This window comes from Lepisma saccharinum, chromosome 3 (assembly GCF_977018435.1).
Source record: "Lepisma saccharinum chromosome 3, izLepSacc3.1, whole genome shotgun sequence".
Classification (NCBI taxonomy): domain Eukaryota; kingdom Metazoa; phylum Arthropoda; class Insecta; order Zygentoma; family Lepismatidae; genus Lepisma; species Lepisma saccharinum.
This window is the reverse complement of record NC_139231.1, coordinates 35,174,572-35,199,237: the sequence shown is the minus strand read 5'-3', so window position 1 is coordinate 35,199,237 and position 24,666 is coordinate 35,174,572.

Genomic DNA, 24,666 nt, shown 5'->3' with positions numbered 1-24,666 from the left:
CTCTCGTGTCCAACAAAATCCTTTAACCTTATTCCTGGACATGTTTGCAGTTTCAAGCCTGGTAATCTCTCTCGGAGCTTTTCCCAAACATTATAATTCATGACAGTGCACTCGCTTCCTGTATCCAAAGTACATCTTATGTTTAATCCTAAAACTTCTATTAGAATTTCTGGCTTCTTGCTGCAATTCCCAGTTACTTCGAAAACATTAAACAATTTCTCTTCTTTAGAATTTGGACAAGAATTTAGCTCTAGATATAAAACGTCTAAATTTCTCATTGGTAATAAATTTATCTTCTTCGCTCTCACAAACATCAAGCTTGTGTCGCGTTGTAGAAGGGAGAGCTTCATCTACAACGACCTTTGGTTTAAATTTGCTCGACTGGTAGAAGGAATTTCCCAAGAAGGTGCTTTAATAGTGGAAGGAATTTCCCATACAGGTGCTCTAGGGTTCAAAGCACAGTCTTCTGGACTTTCGTCAGTCTGTATTCCGCATTCTTTCTTGCGAGACCGGTTCCAGTTTCTTTGTTTCTGATTCTTATTCCAGAATGTCCTTCCATCGGCATCCTTCCTTTGGAACCTTAGATTTCCATTAAACCTTTGGTTGATCGGTGTGGGCCTCTTATCTTCTTCTCCTCCATTTCTCCGGGATAGCTCTACATTCCTGATTCGAGGTTGAGGATTTCTCCGTTCATTAGTTTGTTGGTGATCGGCTTTCCATCCTTCCATTTGTTCAGACGCTTCGAACTTTCCCAGGAAATTCGTGAGTTGGTCTATGTTGGCGGGATCTCGAGTTAGTACCAGTTGTCGCACTCGTGAAGGTAATTGGCCAATGATTAAGTTCAGCACTTCTGATTGGTTGATGGTTTCCGTCAGATTGCAGTATGCTGCATATACCTCCCAGCAATATTCTTCCAATGATAACCCTGCACCTTTGCTATAATGTTTATTCCTCAGGGTATTCATTTCCCTCTGTTTTGCTTCAGGCGATGCGTATTGCTTCCTAAATGCAGAGCGGAAATGTTCAAAAGTTTTCCATCTTTTTTCGTTTGCCATAAACCAAGCCTTGGCTTTACCCACCATTAGCGAAGGAAGGACTTTTAGTCGATACATCATGGGCATTTTCATTAAATCCATATAAGTATTTATCTCCTCCAGGTACCTTTCAGCAGATACTGAATTGATTTCTCCATTAAACTTGGTGAGGGAATTGACGTCGGACATTCGGAGAATCCGATTGGATGAATGGTCTAAGTAGGAATTATCTTCTACCATTTTTTCCGTAGTGTAGTCTCTAGTTCGTCTCATTCTCCCACTCCTTTTTCGTTTCTTTCTTTGGCATGGTTCAGAATGTTCGGGAGATTCGGAACTGGAAGAATACGAGGAGCAAGAGGTTCTTACACATATCTTCTTTGGCAGAGTTTCCATCCCTTCATTCCTATTTTCCTTGCCTAGTTGTAAGGTTTCCAACTTTGAGGTTAACGTTTTTATAATTTCAACTTGTTGTGTTTGGGCCTCTTTTGTCACTCTTATTTCACCCTCCAAATTTACGGACATTTCCTTTTGACTTTCCTTCAGCTCAGTCATTTCTTGGTTCAAGCCTTCTTGTAGCTGTTTAAAACGGTCATCATCTATCTGCCGATCCTCTCTCCTTCTTTCCACTAGTTCTTCATATTTTTCGTCTCTCTCTTTTCTGATTTCAGCTATCGCTTCGGATATTTCTTTTCCTAAATTTATTTTAAAATCTTCAAACATTTTCTTACTCATTTCTCGTTCCCTTTCTCTTTCTGCTTTCTGTTCAGCATCTCTTTCACCCAAGGTTTCAATCAAAGGTGCGAACTTTTGGTCACTCATTTCTCGTTCTCTTTCTCTTTCTGCTTTCTGTTCAGCATCTCTTTCACCCAAGGTTTCAACCAAACGTGCGAACTTTTGGTCATTTTCTTCCTTGTCCTTTACTCTTTGCTCTTTTTCTTCTTCCCTTTCTTTTAATCTTTGTTCTCTTTCTGCTTTCTGTTCCACATCTCGTTCACCCAATTTTTCGATCAAACGTGCAAACTTTTGGTCATTTTCTTCCTTGTCCTTTACTCTTTGCTCTTTTTCTTCTTCCCTTTCTTTTAATCTTTGTTCTCTTTCTGCTTTCTGTTCCATATCTCGTTCACCCAATTTTTCGATCAAACGTGCAAACTTTTGGTCATTTTCTTCCTTGTCCTTTACTCTTTGCTCTTTTTCTTCTTCTTTCTCTATCTGTCTTCGCATCCCCTGTTCAGCTTCACGTTCCTCTAGCTTCTCGATCAAACGTGCAAATTTCTGATCATCTTCCTTTTTGTCTTTTAATCTCTGCTCTTTTTCTGCTTCTTTCTCTTTCTTAAAATCAGTCATAAAGGAGATCATCATTTCCCTCCAACTATCATCTGTTGGGTTTGGCGTAACTTGTTTTTCCACGCACTGTCTACATTTAACGTCTACCTCCGCTGCTACGTCAGATCCTGGGATTTTATGTGCGCAACTTTCATGAACGTATCTGTTGCAGCCGGAGCATGGCAATAAGGTTTCCTCCTTCTTTTCTTCATTCGTACAGCAAACGAGCCTCTCCTTTTGCTGTCTGGTCAAAGGTCTCTGGGAACCTATCATCTTTGATTCTTCTGTTTCTGGAATAGGCTTCTTCTTCAGTTTCTGGAACAGGATTCTGCTTCAGTTTCTGGAACAGGCTTCTTCTTCTGTTTCTGGAACAGGCTTCTTCTTCTTCTGCTGGGCCACGAAGATCCACAGGTGGTTGCTTCGATGGTCCTGGTCACGGTCGCCAAAAATCACTGACACGCACCTTCTGCCTTTAGGGCTTTATGTTAGTCAGTTACAACCCTTTTATCGGACTTCTCAAAGGCTTCTAAGGGTTAGTAGGACCAAGCCCTTGCGAGGTCTGTGGTGTAGGATTTATTTTTAATTATCACCTATGTAGGTTTGAAATGAAAGATCATTAAGACCTTTCACTCGAAGATTTATTTAAACTGATGATGTTATACAAACACTTCTTCAAACAGACAATTCACCCGGTATAACTTGTAGGCCTAAACCTATTAGATATACCGAAGTTTATAACCCTGGTCTTTTGATGATGCAGGAGAACACCTTATTCAGAGTTGGGTTTGTGAATATCCGCCAAAATGGAGTACAAGTACACCAGCCAATCCGAAGATTGAAGCAAGATATTCCCCAACGTCCCCTGAACCATCAACCTTTCGGCAACCAGGAGAATGTCCCGCAGACTCACAAAAGTCTAGCTCTTTTATATCATATTGTTGTTTACAATTTACCATGGTTATTACATAGTTGTTTAGTATTTCCATAGTTTCATCATTTTTCCTGATTTAAGTTAAACAATTCATTACCTATTAACAATAACACATTCTTAAAGAAAAGATTCCAACATAGATTAATACAATACAGATTGAATAGTTTTTGCTTGAAAAAGCATGTGTTGACAGGGGCGACACAAGTTCCCCGTGCATATATCACCGTCCCATGAAGGCATGTTTAGGGGATATGGAGGTAGGGCCCCACATTCTCGATCTCGGCCATTTTGGAGGTGATGTGATCAGCACTTTGCTCTGGCCACCGTTACCCTCCTGGGTTGCCCCAAGGTACCCAATGATTTGAGGCTATGTGAGCCCCAGAGTCGGTTTATACGTAGAAAGGGCCGGTAAAATTCCGACCTTAGATCACCCACCCCGAGAATCGAACCCAGGTCTCCCGCGTGGCAATCAGACGCCCTACCGACTCTTTTTTTTTAAGGAATACTTCTAAGCGGTAGTATCCCCCGTTTTTCACATTATTCTCAATTTTCTCTGTATTCTCATTGGGACAAACGAACATCCATGTCTTACCCGGGACCCTGGCGTCGTAGCATGCTGTGCTAACCACTCTGCCACGGAGGCCGACAAGTAGATCACGGCGGCTCCTGGTAATTATTAGGGTATACAATAAACAAATTTTAACGTACCCTGATTTTATGGTATCAAGGTCAGAGTTGAACTGAAAGAACTTGCTGCTTCAAAACACGGACGTCGGTCGGCCTGTGTGTAAGACCGGTTGCCACCCACCATCGTGAGAAAATTGAGGAGATACGAATAAGTAGCGTAATCCAGTCATGACTTGGTTGACTTGGTATTTTAAGTCCACTTTATGCACAGTAAGGCTAATCGGGACTGGACTGACAGTTTAAACATATAGGATGTAAGAGAAAAATTAATGAAAATAGTCAGACAATTTGCACGGTAATACTCATGGATCCCACTCAGGGGCGCCGACTTGTCAAAATTATTGGGGGTGTGCTGATCACTGAAATAAATTAATGAATGACTCACTCTCTCCCTTTTTTAAGTTTTGGCCTCAGTGTTCGGAATCTCATAAAAGCTCATGAAGTCCTCAAAAATATCAAAATTTTTATTCACACTTCTAATGCAGAATATTAAATGTCCATGGATGGATATGTCACAAGTTTCGTCAACCATAATAGCAAAATATTCCCGACTTTTAATATCTGCTACCACGGAGCATAAAACAGATCTCTCTAATATATCAATGATCTCGTTCTGAATGTCATGTTAGAGCTATTTGTAGCCCAAAAGTCCCATCCACTACCCTAGTTCATGCACAGGCACGTATCCAGAGGGGGGGCTCAGGAGGCTCGAGGCCCCTCCGAAATTTTTCGATTTACACTAGATAAAATGAGGTTTTTGGCTTGTGTGTGTGAAATAAAATATTGTGATTATAATTTAAGGAGAAATATAATTATCGAGGAAAGGCAGAGAATGTTCTAGAACCCTGAGTGATAACCCTGTTATTGATAATATTGTATGTAAACTTTTCTTGCTCTTTCGGTGTTGTCGCAACGAACTTGAGCATTGTTTAAAGATTTGTCAGCATTTGGAAGTTGCACAACAAAGCACTGTTGAAAGTAGCGCCATGAGTCGGGCGATTCATTGAATTACTACCAAAAAAGTGCGGAACATTCCAGAATATAATATGGACATAAATACGCGGATTCAATTTCACCGTTGGTCTGTACAACAGAATAATTCAATAAGACTTCACGAGTAAGTGTGACGGTCGATTAGTGATCAGTCAGTGTCCATTGACAGTTTTATAAGATGTAGAGATTCGGGGGGAGGAGAGGGGGAAGAGGACTAGTGACACATTTTCCTGGAAAGTGCTGAAGTCTACCACTAGTACAAGTTCGGGTCCAAAGCTGAAGACATTCCCGACAGTGTAGTGCTAGAGCCGAAGAGATCGAAGGTCTCTAAAGTAAATATTTCAGCAGTAATGGGCATTGGAGCATCATTTAAAAAAATAAAAAAAAAAAAAAAAAAAAAAAAAGGAAAGAAGCTTCGCAGATCGACTGAAAATCTATGTTTTGAGTGACGATTTATTAGTGACTTGACCAAGTTTCGTGTATGCAGTCCGAGAGTTTCGTGGGTTTTAAAAGGACTTTTAAGTCAACTGTTTTGGAAAAACACTCAAACACTAACTACCACAAAAGGGCAGCCATGAAGATCGAAAATTTTATGAATGTCGAAAAGAGAAAGCAAGAAGATGTTGCATATATGGAAATTTTAGCGGAAAAAGCAAGCTCGACCAAGACTCCAAAACCAGGTCAGATTTAGGAGACAGTTGCTCTCCATTTTTGGCCCCGCGCTATGGCTTTTTAATACTAACCTTTGTCTTCCAAGAGCAATTAAACTTTTCTTGCCCCCTTCCCCCCCCCCCCATCGTTTTGGAACTGAATCGCCACCATCGACCTTAAACCTTGCGAGGTTCTATCTATACCCCTGTAAAAAAATGATGTTTAGCCCCCCCGAAAAGAATTTCTGGATACGTGCCTGTTCATGCACATCGTATTTTGAAACTCTTTTTAGTAAAACAATTAACAATACTCATAATTACATACTTAGTATATAGTAATAAGTCAAGTTTTTTGCTGTCTCTGGTTATAGCCCCCCCCCCAAAGTTGTTGGTTTAGCGGTCTCAGCCCCCCAAATTGATGGTCTAGAACATTTCAAATGTGTATTTAAAGTTAAGTTCATGTGGCACAATTCAGAGTAAACTTTACAAGAGACGCAAAATAATACATTAGATCCTCTAAAGTAAAATTATTTGGGGGCTCTGCCCCCACATCGTTAACATTGGGGGGGCTCAACCCCCCACCAAGCCCCATGGAGTCGGTGCCTATGATCCCACTGTACAAGAACTTTAAACAGAGTGCGAATTAACGGGGGGATGCCGGGATAATGCTCATGGATCCCACTGTACAAGAACTGTAAACAGTGTGCGAATTAACGGAGGGATGCTGGGATTTTCCCCCCACAAAAATGTTTATTCCCGGCAGAAGAAAAATATTTTAATCCCTATCTGGGATGTTCTTATCCCCGACAAAGAAAATGGAATTGAAGGCATACAGTATATCATTTCTTAACTATGAAACAAAAACCACTGAAAAATCATTCGGGAAAACAATTAACCTTTAAAACAATTGCATCATACTTCGCATCTGAAGTTCCATTTTTAAATAGCTCCCAGAGTAACCCTGTTGCTCTGATCATTGTCAAATAAACTACGAAAGCTTACCACCATGGCAAGAAGAGCTGATTTCGTCACGTCGTCATGGAGCTGAACGCACCATAGATATTTGGCCAAGTTTTCTCAGCATTACCATTTATTCTTAGTATTAGTAGTTCGATGGCTCTTTTTGGGTTTGGGTTTTCTTAGTCTTAGCTCCATAAAAAGTTTCTTACTAATGGAGAGTATTTTCTCGTATACATGCGAATTCTTAAGGGTTTATATACAATTCAGTCCAGGAGACATCTATTTGATGTCTAAATGGTGTCCTAATAAGGTTATCATATAATTAAAAACACTTTCCTGTTATATTCATATAATTCTAGGAAAATGTCCAGAATAGACTATGTCCCAATCTAGTCAATAAATCATTCTGAAAAAATCTTTTTTACATCCCAATAACATACAGAAAATGTAAAAAACTAGTCCAAAAGAGATTCTTTTCATATCTAAATAATGTCCAGATAAGATCAAAATGTAGTCTAAAAATGTAGTTTTCCTATCCATACAATATCCAAAGTAGTACGTACAAAAAATGTCTAAATCAAAGTATAATATCCAGATGATGTCTGACTTGATGTCCAAAAGATGTCCAAAAGTGATCCGGAAACGTCCAAAACATATCCATTTCTGGATGTAACGTATGCGGACAGATGGATATCCAAGGTGCATCCAATGTTTGTCTATTGGATATTCCTGGATATCTACTGGATATCTAGAACTTCTGACATGAATATGGGGAAATGGCGGGGGTCGTGGAGGCAGTTGCCCACCCTACATTTTGCCACTTTTGCACCCGCACTATGCTAAACCTTATCTACCAAGGGAAAGTAAACTCTTTGCCCGTCCCCCCCCCCCCAAATTTTGGAATCCAATCGCCGCCACTGCCAAGGGATATCCAGTGGATGTCTTTTATTTTGGACATTATGTATGCTGTATGGGTGGTTCGTAGTGGCAGCCAACGCCGAAGTCATATAGCGTTGCCGTCCCTTGGCCAGTGCGAAAATATCACCCTTCGAAGACTAACTTGTGTGAATATTTATTTTGTGAAATGGGTGGATGTGAATTATCAACGTGGATAAATTGAATAATTTGTACCACTGAGTGTCTCTGTATCGTCTCGAATAGTAAATATTCTCGTCTTAGTCTGGAAGAGCACTCTTCTTCTCGGTCTCGTATAGCTAGTAGAGTGGGATGAATAAATATTACCAAGCAAATAGTCCATCACCATGTTTATTGGCTTTGCTCTGCGCAACGAGAACTTCAAGAATTGAAACAAGCTGCTGACAACTTCCGCACAAGTATAAAAAAATCCTTAAAAACACGTAGGATGCAAGATAAAAGTTAATGAAAATAGTCATGGATAATTTTCCGAGGAATACTTGTGCATACCTCTGTACTATCATAAACAACATACAGTATGAAGTGTTCTGTCGCCTGGACTCACAACCCGTAGCCAGAATTTTATTTGGGGGGGGGGGGTCATCACTTCTCAGCAGCCGCCATCTAAATGCGAAGAAGTGTGAGGGTAGAAGACCTGACTCTAGGTTTTCTTTTCTTTTCTTTTTTTAGTTTGAATTTTTAAGTCCACATAATGCACAGACAGGCTAATCGGGACTGAACCTACAGTTTTAAGTGGGATCCGAACCCCTGGCCATTAACCTATTAACAGTGACGTGCACTGAGGAGTAGCTAGTCTAGCAGAGATAGATCAATCAATCTCACATCTCGAATTATATTCGAATTACAATATTTATTGTCTTGTTAAAGCCACCACAGCTCATATGCAACACCTTTTTTTTCCACGCTCTTCTCGTCCATCGGTGTTCTCCGCGGGCAAAGCTGGCTGGATACCTTAGCTCGCTCTTCTTCCGCCTGACCAGTTTCCAGGTACAAAAAACTGTAGAAACGGTCGCGCTAAAGAAAAGTAAGATTTCTACCTCTACCTCCCTTGCCCCCTCTCCCCGCTGCAATGGTTGAAAGCCCGTGCTTTCAGGTCCCCCAGTCTATCTCCTATAGGACAGATAGGGGATTGGTTTCTCATAGATTTTTTTGTAAATCCTCTAAAGAACTCAGGGTAAAATTTTCTGCAGTTCTCTGTATTTACACAACATTTTACACGTTGTACAATATGTATGTATAATACAGGATGTTGTTTTATTATTTATGAAATGGGAACGTGTTATGTGCAGACAATAATGTTATGCTTTCTTTTTTTTTTTCCAAGTATGGAATATATAATGATTAAATTACAAATATGTGCTCGGGCTCTCTCTCACTCTACTCTTGGCTTCTCACAGTCATAAATACGGATGTATTTATTTGGGCAAGAGGACGCGCGTTCATATTGTTGTTGTATTGGTTTATTTTACTTCGCTTTTCTGCCACATTTGGGTATTGCGAAAATGAGGATGAGTGATGATATGATGAAATTGATGAAGGGACCTCATATGAAAAATCCAGGCCAGGATTCGAACCCGTGATGAGTACGCATTCTTGTCCTATGTGTTGTACTCTGCAGTGAATAATGAAATAATTTGGAATGAAAAATGTATCTCAGAACTCAAAATGCCAAATGAATATTATTGAAGAAACTACAAAAAAGTGTGTTTTGTTTCTGTGCATAAAGTGGACTTAAAACACCAAATCAACCAACTGTGCGGGAGTGGTTATCACAGCGCGCTACGACACCAGGAGTTCCGGGTTCAAAGCCCGTCCTGGGCATGAGTGTTCTTTCTGTTTGTACCGTCATTAATTTTATTGTATCATTTTCGCAATTAACCAAATGTGACAAAAAAGCGACGCTAACTAACAAAAATGAAATCAAATCATTGATTGATTGCTCAATTTGCTTTATTTTACTTCGCTTTTCCGCCACTTTTGGCTAATCGCGAAGATGATACGATAAAATTGATGAAGGGACACACACAAAGAATACCCATGGCCAAGCCGAGATTCGAACCCAGGATCTCTGGCTTAGTAGTCAAATCAGATCGTTTTTTATTTTCGAATGTGGGTGGGGTTTACGTGTACTTTTTTTTTAGTACTCATTTATAATTTTGTTATCTTTTCCTGTTATTGACATCTTTTTTTTAGGAATACTGGGCCCTAAAGGGGGGAGGGGTGTGACCCACACCAACATATTTATTTACAACAGCGTGTCTACTGAAAGTAACTTCTTTCTTAGCTTTACTGAACACTATACTTGATCTGCCCCTCCTTCCTAAACAGGGGTGCCTTTGGCACGTTCGGGGTCGAAAACGTGTGGATATCATATCGCTAAATGCAGTCTCCAAAATTTAATTTTCAAACTCTCTCTCCACCACAGAAATCTCATGACTATCTGAGATTTCACCAAAGTTTCCATGCCAATTTTAGACTTGCTGTTGATATTGAAGAGTGGATTATGCCTCCTCCAAAAAATGTATTCTCAGTCTCCACACCAGAATTTCCGCAATAGTCTAAGACAATAGCAATACACAATAATTGTATAATTGCCCTCAATTTAAGGCTCAATCCCCTCTAACTAAAAACTAAAATACCCGCAATAACCTAAGATCTAGATTTGGATACTGTCCCCCCCCCCAAGTTTAATTCACAATCCCCCCAGAACCCCCGTGTCAATTAAGGCCTAATATGTAAGTGTTGGATATTTCTCACCCCCCCCCGCCCCCTTGCCGCCCTTCGCTAATACCCTTAAACACTTTCTTTTCTTCATCTAATGGATTAAATTTGGTGCATTTAAGGTGTAAAATTTTTACATATATTTTGGAAAAAGATACAAATGTTGAATTTTATATTATTTGAAGGGAACCCCCCCCCCAAATCTCGATAGCGCAACCTGCGCCATAATCCCCGCAGTTGGCACTCCTCCTGACCAAATAAACATACGATACATATGTTACAGAAAATAATAATAAAAGCAATTTATGAGTGATCAGAGAGAAAAAATGTTTTGTCGAAACCTGTTTCATCTCTCTATTTGTAGATTAAGTTGACTTTTTTGTAGAGTTGAGCATTCTTGTAATTCAAACGTCCTCAATGCAATAATAGCATTCAGATGGCCGAGTTTTTTCATGGCGTCCGCTAGATTTGTAGAAATTGTGACAAAACCCGAACTGTTCCAAACTCCCTTCTCGGGAACAAACAAGGACAACACTTTTTATAAAATGCCTTGTGTACATGGGCGTCCGGAAGGGGGGGCAAGGGGGGGGGGCTGTGCCCCCCCTGGAAAACGAAAGTCAACCAAAAATTACATATTTCACACATATCATTTAATTTCAGCCACAATGTGTGTTAATTATTGCACGAACATGATAAATTCAAATTTAAGCAATGTTTTTTGAGGGATGAACACTATTATTGGGGAAAATATGCCATGTTGGCCCCCCTGGAAAAAAATATCTTCCTTGCCCCTCCCTGGAAAAAATCCTGCGGACGTCCATGCTTGTGTACGATTTCGTTTTTGTTTTTAATTCGGTTAGGGTAGGTCTTGGTTTGCTGTCTTTTCTGTAAAGTTCAATGAACTAAAAGCTTTCGTCTTCAGCCGGTCGATCATACAACATTCGCAACTCTACGCTATCTCAACATTCGCTTTGTTGTCCTGCCGCTGCGTGCGCCTGGTCTTGGGGCTGTTGGAACAGGTTGATGCGAGCTGTTCCCTCGGAAGCTATTTCGCAGCATTTAGCCAAGGTATTTAGCAGACGATTAACTGTAGAAGATTTTTCCAGTTCGTTATGAATGTCAGACGCAATTTTACAATGAGATTAGGAAACTATTGACTTACTACACCCAAAACTATAACTACGACGCAATTAAACTTTAGCACATAGCAAAAACTCGAAGGAAAACGAATTCGCTGTCTCTAGTAGGGGGTTCAGCTTCCGTGGTGTGGGAAGTGGGACAATAAGGATCGTTTACCTTCGCGCGTGGTCGGAAATACTCGGCGTCAGGCGCTAGAGGGTGGAACTACGAGGGTAGGTGAAGTAAACAAACGTCCAGTCACGGTGAACGTGTTCTTATTATATTAATATAGATAATTAAAATAGCTTCAACGGGCGATAAGTAGGAGGGAACAGCCTGTTCCCTCTGTTCCATGGAGGGACCGCCACTGCTTAAAACACCAAATCAAATCACGCCTGTTACTTCTCCATATACGAAAGCGAAGGAAATCATTACAATCAACTATTTACATATTTGTGTACTACACTTTCACTAGCCATCTTAAAATAATCATAACATAAGTGTAAATGCCCACAAGTACCAACGACTTGTTTGCCTGACCGCTGCGATGCGTTCGTATAATGCCAGCCAGCCGCTCACTTCTTCCCTATTTAATTCAGTTTTCTTTGAGCGTTCACACAACTTACACACCCAGAGAAAACGCCACTGCTTTGCCTTGTGTCCTCCATGCAGTGGCGGCGATTGGGTTTCAAAACTAAGGGGGGTGGGCAAGGTGTCAAAACTGGAGGGGGCAAGAACAGTTTATTTCCCTTGATACAAAAGGTTTAGCATAGTGCGAGAGCAAAAGTGGCAAAAAGTGGGGGAACAGCTGCCACCCTCGCCGCTACTGCCTCCAGGTATGTTTCCGATTGTCCCATCATCCATTTTATTTTATCGACATTCATCCCTATCGAAGCGATTAGAAAAAGTAGAAGAAATGTCACCTCACAAACGTTCAATACGTATAGAGGTCATTAAGAAAAACAACGTTTTTTAATAACGTTCTTACGTTTGAGTTTGAAGCCTCGTTTCGACGCTACGTGACCTAAGAAAAAATAACTTAATTTTATCCTAAATAAATATGCAACAATGCAGCTTAGGCTTACAATTGCCACTGTGGATTGACTTTTTGATACTATAAACAAAATATATGGCTAATTTATAAATATCCGTTTCGTAACTCCGAAGAAGTAAAGGTAAATTTGGTTGAGGTATTCTTTTCAACTATGATACCAAAGTCTCGAATGAGACAGAAAGTCTCGGATCCTAAGTCTCGATGTCGTCTCGACTTCACAGAGATGTGTCTCGTTCTCGGTCTCGTCTTGACAATACTAGAAAGATCTATTCTCAATTTTTATAAGGTGGTTTCTTCTTGGTATACCAGGAACTAGCCACATAGTCACATCTACATCTACTTACTTTAAAACTGGGTGCAGGCCCATAGTGGTTCTGATCCCACTTTAAACTGTAGGTCCAGTCCTGATTAGCCTTCTGTGCATAAAGTGGCCTATGAAAGTGTTTTAAAGAAAACTATATTTTTATTTTACTTACCTGTTATTTTCTTGAAAGATGAGCACTTTAAGAGCACTAAGGTACTTAAATATCAACCTCTCTTCCACATGGACTTTTTCAGACTGGGCCCATAATATCAAATAATATCTGGACATGAATACAAATTATGTAGTTCTAAATTATGTAAAACTAAATATGCTGACCAAGGCAGTAATTTATTTTATTAAAAACATAAACTAAACGTAACGTTTGAACCTTCTAGCAAGGTATGCATTGAAACAGGCAAAATATGTACCATACAAGGGTTAAACTACAACACTCACACAAGAATTGTGGAAACAATACAAACCTAAACAAACCTCTAGAACATAAAACTACCTAACCTAACGAAAACAGTAGAACACAAAAACACGAATTCCGTCAATGTAACCACATACATATGAACGGACATACCTTCTAATTTCTAAACCATGCAAAATTATCCCATTTCTCGCAGGGAGTACATAGTCACTAAGGTCTAAATCACCATCCCTGATGTATCACTCCGCGTCAGCTGATCCATGACCGCAATCATCTGCTGTTACACTCATAGTTCGCCGCACCTATTCATTTTATATAAGAGCCTCTGAATGTGAGAACCCGCTCTCAAAACATCAGACAAATATGCAGCCGCATACATTGTTACTCTTCCGGTCATTCTCTCTTTCATAACCCTTAAAACTGCAGACACTGACACACCACTGCACTGGGATACCAACCTAACCACTTCATTTACTGGTTTCTCAGGATACTACTGACAGAACGTTACATAAATATTGAGTAGAATCTGTTTCTCACCCCTTTTCAAAGGCTATCCTTGCTAGTGTTTTGAAAACAAGCTCGGAGAACACGGAGACTTTCCCTCACGCATAGAACTCGGCATGTTATTTTTCTAAGGATAAGTCAGGCAATATTACTAAGTTGCACTACTTCCTTGCTGTTCACATGATTATTGTTAGAAAATAACCAATGTTATAAAATCTCATTATGTACACAAATCTCTAAGCTCATTGAAAGTTATATTACTACAAAATGTTCACACTTATCTTGCCTTGCCATGTCACAAAGTTATTTTACGAAGTGCACTATATTTCGCGGAACAAAAATCGTTATTAGGATGATTGTCAAAGTTTCCAACCGCAATAAATTTACAAACTTTCTTTGTCTTGTTTTGATCATCATCATCAATATATTTATTGGACTTACAGCAATGAATATGGCTGTTTATGCCCATTATATATTTTATTTACATAAGATACAATTTACATAAAATGTACAAACAAATTTCAAATACACTCCTATCTATATCATCCTTAGAAATATACATTACCATGTTATATCATTTTGTCTAAAAAATACAAGTAAAATATATTCAAAGAAAGAAGCCAAATTTATGGGAAATGATTACTGGTGCAAAGAGTTAACCATAAAGGTGAAGCAATAAGTAAAAAAACAAAGAGCATTGGGTTTAAAGTGAGACGTCATTTGCGGCAGCGTATCCCATACTACAAATTTGCCATTGTTTTACCTTACGTAATGAATCCTGTAACAACGCTGGATTTTCGTGTGGATTATTTTACTTCTATGAGTTTGCAATGCTTTCTGCATGCAGGTGGTTTTGTTTACAGAAGGTGTCAGGGTTTGTGATTTGAACTATAGCACTCGGCATTATTTTAGCCTTGTACAGTCACGGACACTGCCGGGTTGTAACGATTTCATTGAAAGTCAATGTATTCATTACAACCCGGCAGTGTCCGTGACTGTACATACATGGGCTATATGTTTATCACATCCAAAGCTACTTTGTACGTCTTACTTTTAGAACTTTAAGGCCAGTGTGTTAGGTCATTTAAACATTTAGTTGTTAAAGAGGTTGGAATGTCATTCCGAAATGCTAGCAAATAAAATAAGGACAAACTACACATTATTGGAAAGTTCCATACTGCGTATGAAATGTAAAGTTGGCCTTGCGTTTTCTGCTTATTTCCAGTTATTTGAAGGAAAATTTATATTTCTATTGTTAATGTATGTTTTCTACTTACATCGTAATGTCAATCTGCTGTCCAGATTTGGAAAAAGAAAAACATTTAACACAGATTCCCTTGTGTCTTTAAGAGTCAACATCAATTTTGCTATTCGCGCCCATGCTATGTAGCTGGATGTTTAGGCCGGCGAGACAGCGTTGCCAAAGTTCATGATACCGGCCAAGGACGTATTTAGGGGCCCCCCGAAAGATTTATCAAGCACTAAAATTAAATAATTAAAATATACTAGTTTAGCATTTGTTGTATAATTTCCTCTGAACTTATTGGAAGACAAGGATTATGTTGGGATTATTGGGCTTTGAGGGACACGAACAACGTATTTAGGGGGTACGGACCCCCCTCTGAATACTTTTAAATACGAAAATTACATCATTAAATAAACTCGTTTAGCATTTGTTTTTTAATTTCCTCTGAACTTATTGGAAGACAAGGATTATATTGGGATCATAGGGCTTTGAAGAACGGAAAGGACGGATTTAGGGGTCCGGACCTCCAACCCCCCACCCTTTCCCACTCGAAGACTTATTAAGTATGAAAATTAAATAATGAAAATATTAGCATTTGTTGCATAATCGATGGTTATTAATTTCCTCTGAACTTTTTAGAAGGCAAGGATTATATTGGGATGATACGGCTTTGAATGATATCACAAAGATGATTTATGTGCACTATTACTCAAAACAATGTGCATAAAATTTTAATCAGAAACTTACTTTTCTCCAACTACATTTAACATCATTTTTGTTATTCGAGAAGGATTCAATTTTTCATCTATTTCACATTAATTTCATTGCCAGGGCACTTGCTTTTATGTAAATTATTCCGATCTTAACTACAGGTAATGAATATGCGCTGTTATATCTCTATTCTTATAGTCTTTTTAGCTAATCGTGTAATAATAATATAATATTAATTTATGTATCGTAATTAGTATTAATAATTAGTATTAATTTGATTTAATATATATTTTTAATTTAAACATTATTATTATTATTATTATTATTATTATTATTATTATTATTATTATTATTATTATTATTCCCGAGAAACTTGGTTCGGATCTCCCCGAAACATATTTCTAGGTACGTGCCTGATTCCGACCTGTAATGAAGCTGGTCCAAGGTCACTTAATAACGTAACTGGGGGAAATAACGCCATGCTAATCTTCTTCGATTTTTCCTGGCATTATAAAAACATCTGGCAATGTAAAAACTGGATAAGGCAATAGATGCATTTTTTCGCTAGCAACAAAAAAATTATGGTATCTTTATTTCAAATAGTAAATTTTCTGAGAGCTTTTTTCTAAGAAGGTGCATTTTGGCGTTATTTCCCACATAGCCGGGTAATAACGTCACATGTGTAGGGGTAATAACGCCATACTATAAGAATGACCTAATAAAATAGATAAATGGTAATTACTCACTTTATACACACTTGAAGCATTATTCATTCTACGACTATTTAGAAGATGCCATAACATGCAACGTATAATATATTATATTATCATAAACATATAGTATATGAAAATGTATATAATACACAAAAACAAATTCTATTTTCCACATTTATTTTCTACAGTACTAATACATTTTTTTATCTCTTGAAATCTATAACTTAAGTGAGAAAACAAAATTAAATGAAATAGAAAATTGAATGAATAAGTGCCCGTGTTGAAGATACCTCATATTAACAATAGCAAAGTTGGCGTTGTTAGCCCAAATTAAAGACGCTATTACCCATAATACGCAAGTTCCTCTTTCGGAATGCATCTTGCTTCTTCCTCAAAACAAAGAGAATTAGTTAGTAGTATGTTTGGAAAACATAACGACCCACGTACAAAAATAATCCAGAGCGCGAACCTCTAACGTGAGCAAAAAACTTACCTTCTCAATTTTACATCAGCGTCTCCGAATAGCCGCTTTCACCACAAACAGCTAACTCACACTGGCAAGAATGGCGCGACGTTAGAACAAAGGAATCACGTGATTTACTTGCTAGTAACGCACATACTGCATATGCCATCTATCGAATTCACTTTCAACTTTTCGAGATATAGCCACCTGGCGTTATTACCTCAATAGGCGTTATTCCCCCCAGTTATCTTATCCATATCCATATCCCAGTTCCATATCTCAGACCCATAAACAGTACAGACTTAACATTACTTCGAAAAATACGAAGTTTGGTCTTCATAGATATCTTCTTGTTTCTCCATACTGGATAGAGCCTCACAAATGTACCATTTGCTTTTTGGATACGTTGAGAAACATCCTGTGCAGCCCCTCCGTCTTTTGCCATCACTCTACCCAGGTAAGTAAAGCTCTCCACATCTTCAATAATCTCTTCACCAATACTAAACGGGTCTGTTTTTGTGGAGTTAATCCTCAGTGCATTGATCTTCTTGGAGTTAATCACAAGTCCTACTTTTTTGTACTTTCTAGTAGATCTGCTTGTTTTGTTTGCATATCACCATGTGCTTCAGACAAGAAGTACAAATCGTCTGCAAAATCAAGGTCTTCTAGTCTGTTATTCAATCCCCATTGGATACCACGTCTTTTCCCTCCTATCACATTTCGCATCACTGCATCGTTCACAATCAGGAACATTGTAGGTGATAATATACAACCTTGCCTCACTCCAGACTTCACATCTATTGGCTCAGATACACGGCCTTCATGTATAACTCTATATGTATAATCACGATAAGTTTCTCGGTTAAGATCAAGAATTTTTGTGGGCACTCCATATCGTTTCACTTCCTTCCACATTGCAATTCTGTTGACCGAGTCTGTGAAAGTTCGCCCCCCCTATCCCTTGTCTCTATCCGGCCCTCTGGATTTCTTCCTACTTTAATCCTTCTAATCTCTCCTTTCACCTCACACTGGGAGCCAAGCGAGCAGATTATATTTGCGCCGGAATTACAAAAGGGGGGGGGGGGGGGAATTCACACAATAATTTATATTTTTATGTCCCTGGTTCGTTTACACATGTACAAAAAGTGAATATACAACTGGTTAAATGGACAGTACCGTAGTTCTTGAAAGCATAACATTCTCGTAGGATATATTGGTTTATTATACGTAGTTATATATATATACATATTTTACAAAGAGTTTCCTTGTGTGTCTGCATAGACCAAATTACCAAATCTCTAAATCAATATAATTGCACACCTATGGCATAACCATCGGCACTTCCTTTACCACAGAGTTAGCATAACTATCTCTGTGGGCCTATCCTCAGCTTAAATGATATTCCGTTCATTACAAATGCGTTTCCTTACGCCTTCACTCCTTCTTTTGGGCATCAATTAATCAATACGGAAATAGCCACATAATCAAAGCTTTTTCTAAAAGGGGACTTGGGACAGCAACAGGGGCTGGCATAACCAGATGCTACATTATTATATCCAGTTTAGCCACCATAAGTGGACTAAATTTGAGGAGACGTTCCTCTTTCGTCGATCAATGGGGAAACACTGTTTTTTCGCTAAAGCCCACTGGCCATTTTTATAGTCGGGGTAAACGTCCGTGGACGTGGACCCCGTAGCGTTGGAAAATTCCACTGCCAACGGTGTTTTGAAAGACAGCTAGCTCCCCCAACCGGGGAGGTAAAAACAGGGGAATCTAACATCCAGCAAGGCACAATCCAATAAGCACATACACTTACATGTAATAATAACATAAAAGTACACTCATGGAAACATATTACTTAACCCTACACCTTGTAGCTGGCCAGCAATTAATTATTACAATATACAAAAAACAGTAATGGTCAATCCGACTGTTACAAGTCAAATGCTTTCTCGAAGTCAACGAAACCTGTATAGAGACGAGATGAGCATTCTATACATTGCTCCAAAATTATCCGCAAAGTGTTAATTTGATCAATACAAGAGCGATTTGGTCGAAACCCTGCCTGTTCTCTTCTGAGTCTCAAGTTAACATGTTCCTTAATTCTGTTTAGGATGACTGTAGTGAAGATCTTACTCGGAATGGAGAGAAGTGCTTTACCTCTCCAGTTGTCACACTTTGATGTATCCCCCCTTTGTCGGTAGCTTCACCAACAAGCAACTCCTCCAGTCTTTAGCATCACTCCCTCGATCCATATCTTCTCAAATAAGGGCTGCAACATATTTGCTGTGGTGTTTATGTCACTTTTCATCACTTCCGGTGATATGTTGTCGACATCGGCTGTTTTACAATTACGTACCTCTTTCAGAGCCTGTTTAATCTCTCCTACTGTTGTAACATCCGTTTTAATTCTTACACTGGGGCCAACATCACCATCATTATCATCTTCCTCTTCCCCCTGGTCTATCTGAGCATCCACAGAGCGATTAAGGGTGGCAGAGAAGTGGTCCTTCCAACATTTCATTTGGTCTTCAATATTCGTAAGGAGGGTACCATCTTTACTTCTCACTGGTCGATTTCTCTCCATCTGTTTCCTTGACAGAACTTTTGTGACATTGTATAGTTCTTTAAGATTCCTCTTTTTTGCTGCTTCCTCCGCCTGCTGAGACAGATTGTCTACCCAATTTCTTTGATCCCTACGAACACTACTCTTTACTTCTCGATCCTTCTCTGTATACTTTGTTTGCAGTTCTGCCTTCCTTGCCCTTGTCCTGCTTGAGTTCATTGCCTCCATAATTACTTCTAGCTCATTATTTTTTTCCCAGGTCTGCAGAGACATCCAATCTTTTTCTCTCCTATCCTTAAAGCCCAGAACCTTTTCACTTACTTCTGCGAAAGCAGATCGGATTTTTGTCCATTTTCTTTCAATGGTTTCATTCTCCTCACTTTAATCGGTCAATACTTGGAACCGATTTCTCAGTTCAATTCTGAACGTTTCCTGGAGATTCTTATCCTTCAACTTACTAACATCATACCGCTTTCTTGTCTGTTCCACTCTCTTCTTCTGAGCTTGAATTTTCATTTTAAAGTTAGCCCCTACCAAATGATGATCACTCTCAATGTCTGCACCTCTCTTGTTTCTTACATCCTGTAGCGAACGTCGCCATCTCCGTCCAATTGCCACGTGGTCTATCTGGTTTTCTATTCGATGGTCTGGTGACACTTGGCACTTCTTGTGAGGAAATATAGTACAACCAATAACTAAGTCATGGCTAGTACAAAGTCCACAAAAAGTTGTTCATTCTCATTTCGCTCTCCTAAGCCATGTTTACCCATGACATGCCCAAGGCCTTCGTTGTCCTGCCCAACCTTTGCGTTTAAATCTCCTCCAATTATTATAATATCCTTCCTTTTTTTGCTTCTTTATTGTTTCATTGAGCTGCCTATAAAACTCTTGTTTATCTTCAGGCTCTGCTACTTCTGTGGGTGCATAACACTGTATCATAACGATGTTTCTGATATTGGTTTTGAAATGTGCCACAATTATCCTCGCAGACACTGGGTACCATTGAATAAGGCTCATTTTTGCTTCCTTGTCCATCAATATACCCACACCATCACGGCTCACCCCTTCACCCTCAGGTCTTCCAGAATATATGAATGTAACTCCGTCATGGGTATTTAACTCTCCGAACTCTGACCATCTCACTTCACTTATACCTAGGATGCTCAGACAATAGCTCTTCATGCAGGTCACTTTCTGCCGTAGTTTTCCACTCTCCCGCAGTGTTCTTACATTCCATATTCCAATTCTCGTTGTTCTTTTCAGGCCAAATGTCGTCGTCTTAAAATCAGTTCGGCTTCCTCTTGTTGATGTTTCTTTAATAGTGTGATTCTTCCGCCATTGGAGCCGTTGAGCAGTAGGTTGCTTCTTAGTCTGACTCTTTACCACTAGCCTGCCCAGCATGGGAGACACTACCAGTAGCTATGCTACCGCTGGGATAGCCTAGCGGATCATCAGAGTACGCAGAGTACGGTGTTGAAATGAAACACCGCCTCTTATGCCTTTACAATAGATTTGGAAGGGGGGGAGATATGCTGTTCGCATTAATACAAGGTTAGTCAAGCAGAGAAGGTACACTAACAATGGCAGTGAGCGTTTTATGTTAGTAAACATGAAATCCTAAAGTACCTAAACTAAACATACAGGGTGCTCGGAAATTCCCCTTACAAACTCCTAGGGCTAGTAGAGGGGACTGAGTAGACAATATTTGGAATAGAAACCCATGTCCGGAAACGTACCGTTTCCGTGCTACAACCATGACAATGTGTCGGATGTGCAGGTGTTGTTATGCAACCGGGTAGGCAGTACATGCCGTCTGAAGATCACCTGATGGCACGTGACGTCTACCCTGCCGCGGTATACTGCCTGGAGCCCTGTTTCTATATTAACTAAAATTTACAGGCCATAGTCTTGTCAACATTTTTGACAAATCGATCTAGGAAAATAATGTATATAGCTACTTACCAATTATATTAGAAGAGAAAATATTCCATTTCAAAATTATGAAAAAAAAATGAAAAAAAAGTAACGCGCATAACTGAAAGGCTAAAACCAAATAGGTTTTATACTTACATATAAAACTATGCATGCAAGGCCGGATTACGACGAAATTGGGCCTGATGCTGAAACAATGAAATACCGTCAGTTTTTTCTGTACAACTAACCTTCAAGGTGAAAAATTTACTACGTCGCACTTACTGAACAATAATAAAGTGGCAACAATCACCAAGATATTGCAAAAGACGCAGCTAAATTACTAAGTAAATTGTTTAACGTAAAATTGATAGCATTAACTTGAAATCTTCGCTGAACAATAAACACACGACGTTATAGTTACGTCACAGCGCAAAGAATAATAGTAACTGTATAATAAGTAAAACGCTGTGTCTAAGCGTCCGAAATTGGACCTCCAAATTTCATTCTAAGATTTATTTTCAGGTTAATATAAGCAAAAGAAAACTATTCAGCTTTCGGAAAATTCTCGTCTGTTTTCATCTGGGCCTATTTCAGGAATGGGCCTAATGCTGCAGCATCAATAGCACCCACCTTAATCCGGCATGCATAATGCATGGGGCGGATCAAAACGTTGGCAAGGATTTTCGAAAGGGAGGGGTTATGTATAGTGTGACCAGACACATACATTAAAAAAAGAGGACAGAGCATGGCGAAAAAGGAGAACAAAGTCATAAAAAAGAGGACACCGCAAAAAATGGCTATACATTTGCCATTACTCATAATTTAATCAATATACAAAATCTTACCAACATTTTGTTCACAGATGCTTTTCATATCTCTTTCAAGAACTTCATGTTACCTTTAAGCAAAGAAAGCAATCTCCTAATCTGCTTTTTAACAAATTACAAAGAATATCTATAATTTGAAGCACAGAATTTTACTCCTTTTCCAATTTTTTGATATTAGACTGAAATATCTCCACAAGTGAATGCAAATGTAACAAGTAAGATTCGCTTAACTTATTTCGAAAAGCCAAATTAAAATTTTAGGTAGTTTGGATTGGGTAGAGAAATATGATTTCAATGCCACGAATATTTCTAGTACTCTTTCAACAGCAGGGGAAAGTGGCAACTACCTTACACTTTAACCCATATTTGTTTCTTCCATTCTTTAAAACTGGATATTTTCTTTCGCTTCGTTATTTTATGAAAGTAAATATTACTTAATAATCAAAATTCTCACTACGCATTTCTGTACCGCGTATGTATAACTCGAGAAGGAACTGGCCGACCTCTAGTGTTGCCCACGGGACGAGACGGGACAGGCTTTTAAACATTCGAGACTAGACGAGATTGATCATTTGTCCCTTTGACAAACGAATATTTTCGAGACGAGACAGCATTTCACAGCATTTCCACGAGACGAGACAGGCCAAAGTCTCGTCTAGTGGGCAACACTACCGACCTCTGTGTTGGAGTGGTTAGCACACTGCGCCACAACGCCAGAGGCCTCGGTTTCGAATCCCGGCCTGGGCATGTGTGTCCTTCATCAAAATCATCATATCATCGCTCATACTCATCTTCGCGATTAGCCAAAAGTGGAAAAAAAAAAAGCGAAGTAAAAAAACCAAATCAATCAACCGAAAAAGAAATGCACAGACTACATGCGTTCCAGCAGTCTCAGCGCTTAATAGTAATGACTGGGGTGCGGAAATTTGCCTATTTGCCTTTTTTATTCCTTTGTAGTAAACCATAGGCTTTCATGTTTAAACTTTAAAGTTCGTTTCATGGAGTTTCTATTCCGAAAACACATTTTTATAGTGCCTATAAATTCCTATTTTGATGCTTAGTGCTTATTTTGCTTAATCGTGCCAAAAAATGGATATTCTGCAATTTTGCATACTTCAGCTTTTTTCTTACGTGTATTTGGCTTTCCCTATATTGAAAGATATAAGGCTTTGTTGATGTTGTACTGACTGAAATCTGGAATTTGCCAGATTCGATGGTCTGAATTGGAACATTGTTTTAAATAATTATTTTTTTTGTTACAATGGTGCAAATTGTTTATTCATCATTTGTTCAAATTTGCAGTCGTAAGCACAAGCTCTTTTTGTGAGAATTACTTTAACAGACGATTCCCCGCAAATGTGAATTTCGATCAACAGAGTATTATAGTATGTTAATCGCTATCACACTTTTATGTATAAACTGAATTGCTAATACAGTATAACTGTGCATTGTAAGAAGAAAATTGAAATAAGTTCACATCCATTGCTTATTTTTGTCTTTTTTAATTTTAGGGTGCCTTTTAGTGCCTATTTTCGTGCCTTTTCTTAGTTTATGGTGCTTTTTAAGTGCCTATTGTAATCATTTTGGCCTATTTGACTGCCTATTTCAGAGGTTTTTAGTGCCTTAAATACGCGCCCTACTAATGACTCAGTCGGAAAGTGATCGTATTGAGCTCCCAGATGCTAGGTGAGCATTGCTCGAATTAACGCGCACCAAATGAAGCATTCTGTATGCAGCACATTTGCTATGGTTAATGCTATGCTCTTTCCAAAAAAAGGAGGACTTTACCGATTTCTAAAAAATCCGCCCGGACGCCGGACAGACACCTAAAAAGGAGGACATGTCCGGATAAAAGAGGACGTCTGGTCAGCCTAGTTATGTATACTTTTTCTTGGTAGTCAGCCCTCATTTTGTCATATTTTCCTACCTGACGTTCTTTTTTTTTTTTAGGAATACTGGGCAAAAGGGGGGTTTATAACCTCCATCAACCCCCTTGTGCACGCCACTGTAAGGTGATGAGGGCAGTCACGCAGTCCTGACTTCTAGTAATGAAGACCAAAGAAGCGTTCTATCATTGCATGGACGTCCGCAGGATTTTTTCCAGGGAGGGGCAAGGAAGGTATTTTTTTCCAGGGGGGGGCAAAAAGTGACATTTTCCCCCAAAAGAGTGTTGTTCCCTAAAAAAAACATTGCTTAAATTTGAATTTATGGTGTTCATGCAATAATTAAACATATTATTGTGGCTAAAATGGAATTTTATGTGTGAAATAGGCTACATAATTTTTGGTTGACTTTCATTTTCCAGGGGGGCAAGGCTCCCCCTTCCGGACGCCTATGTTTCATTGCCTAGGCTAGACAGCCCAGATGCCACTGTAAACAGATTGCAAACACTTCTCTGGACGACTGTACATTTTCTGTACATTACGAAAAATCACCAAATTCAGTTTAAAGCGTAATTTGTTTCCACTTTTATGTTTATTTCCATCTCTGAATCCTGCACATGTATAGTGTAAATTATTGTATTGCTTTATTCGTACCAGATGTTGCTACATATATGTTTTCATTGTACGTACGTAG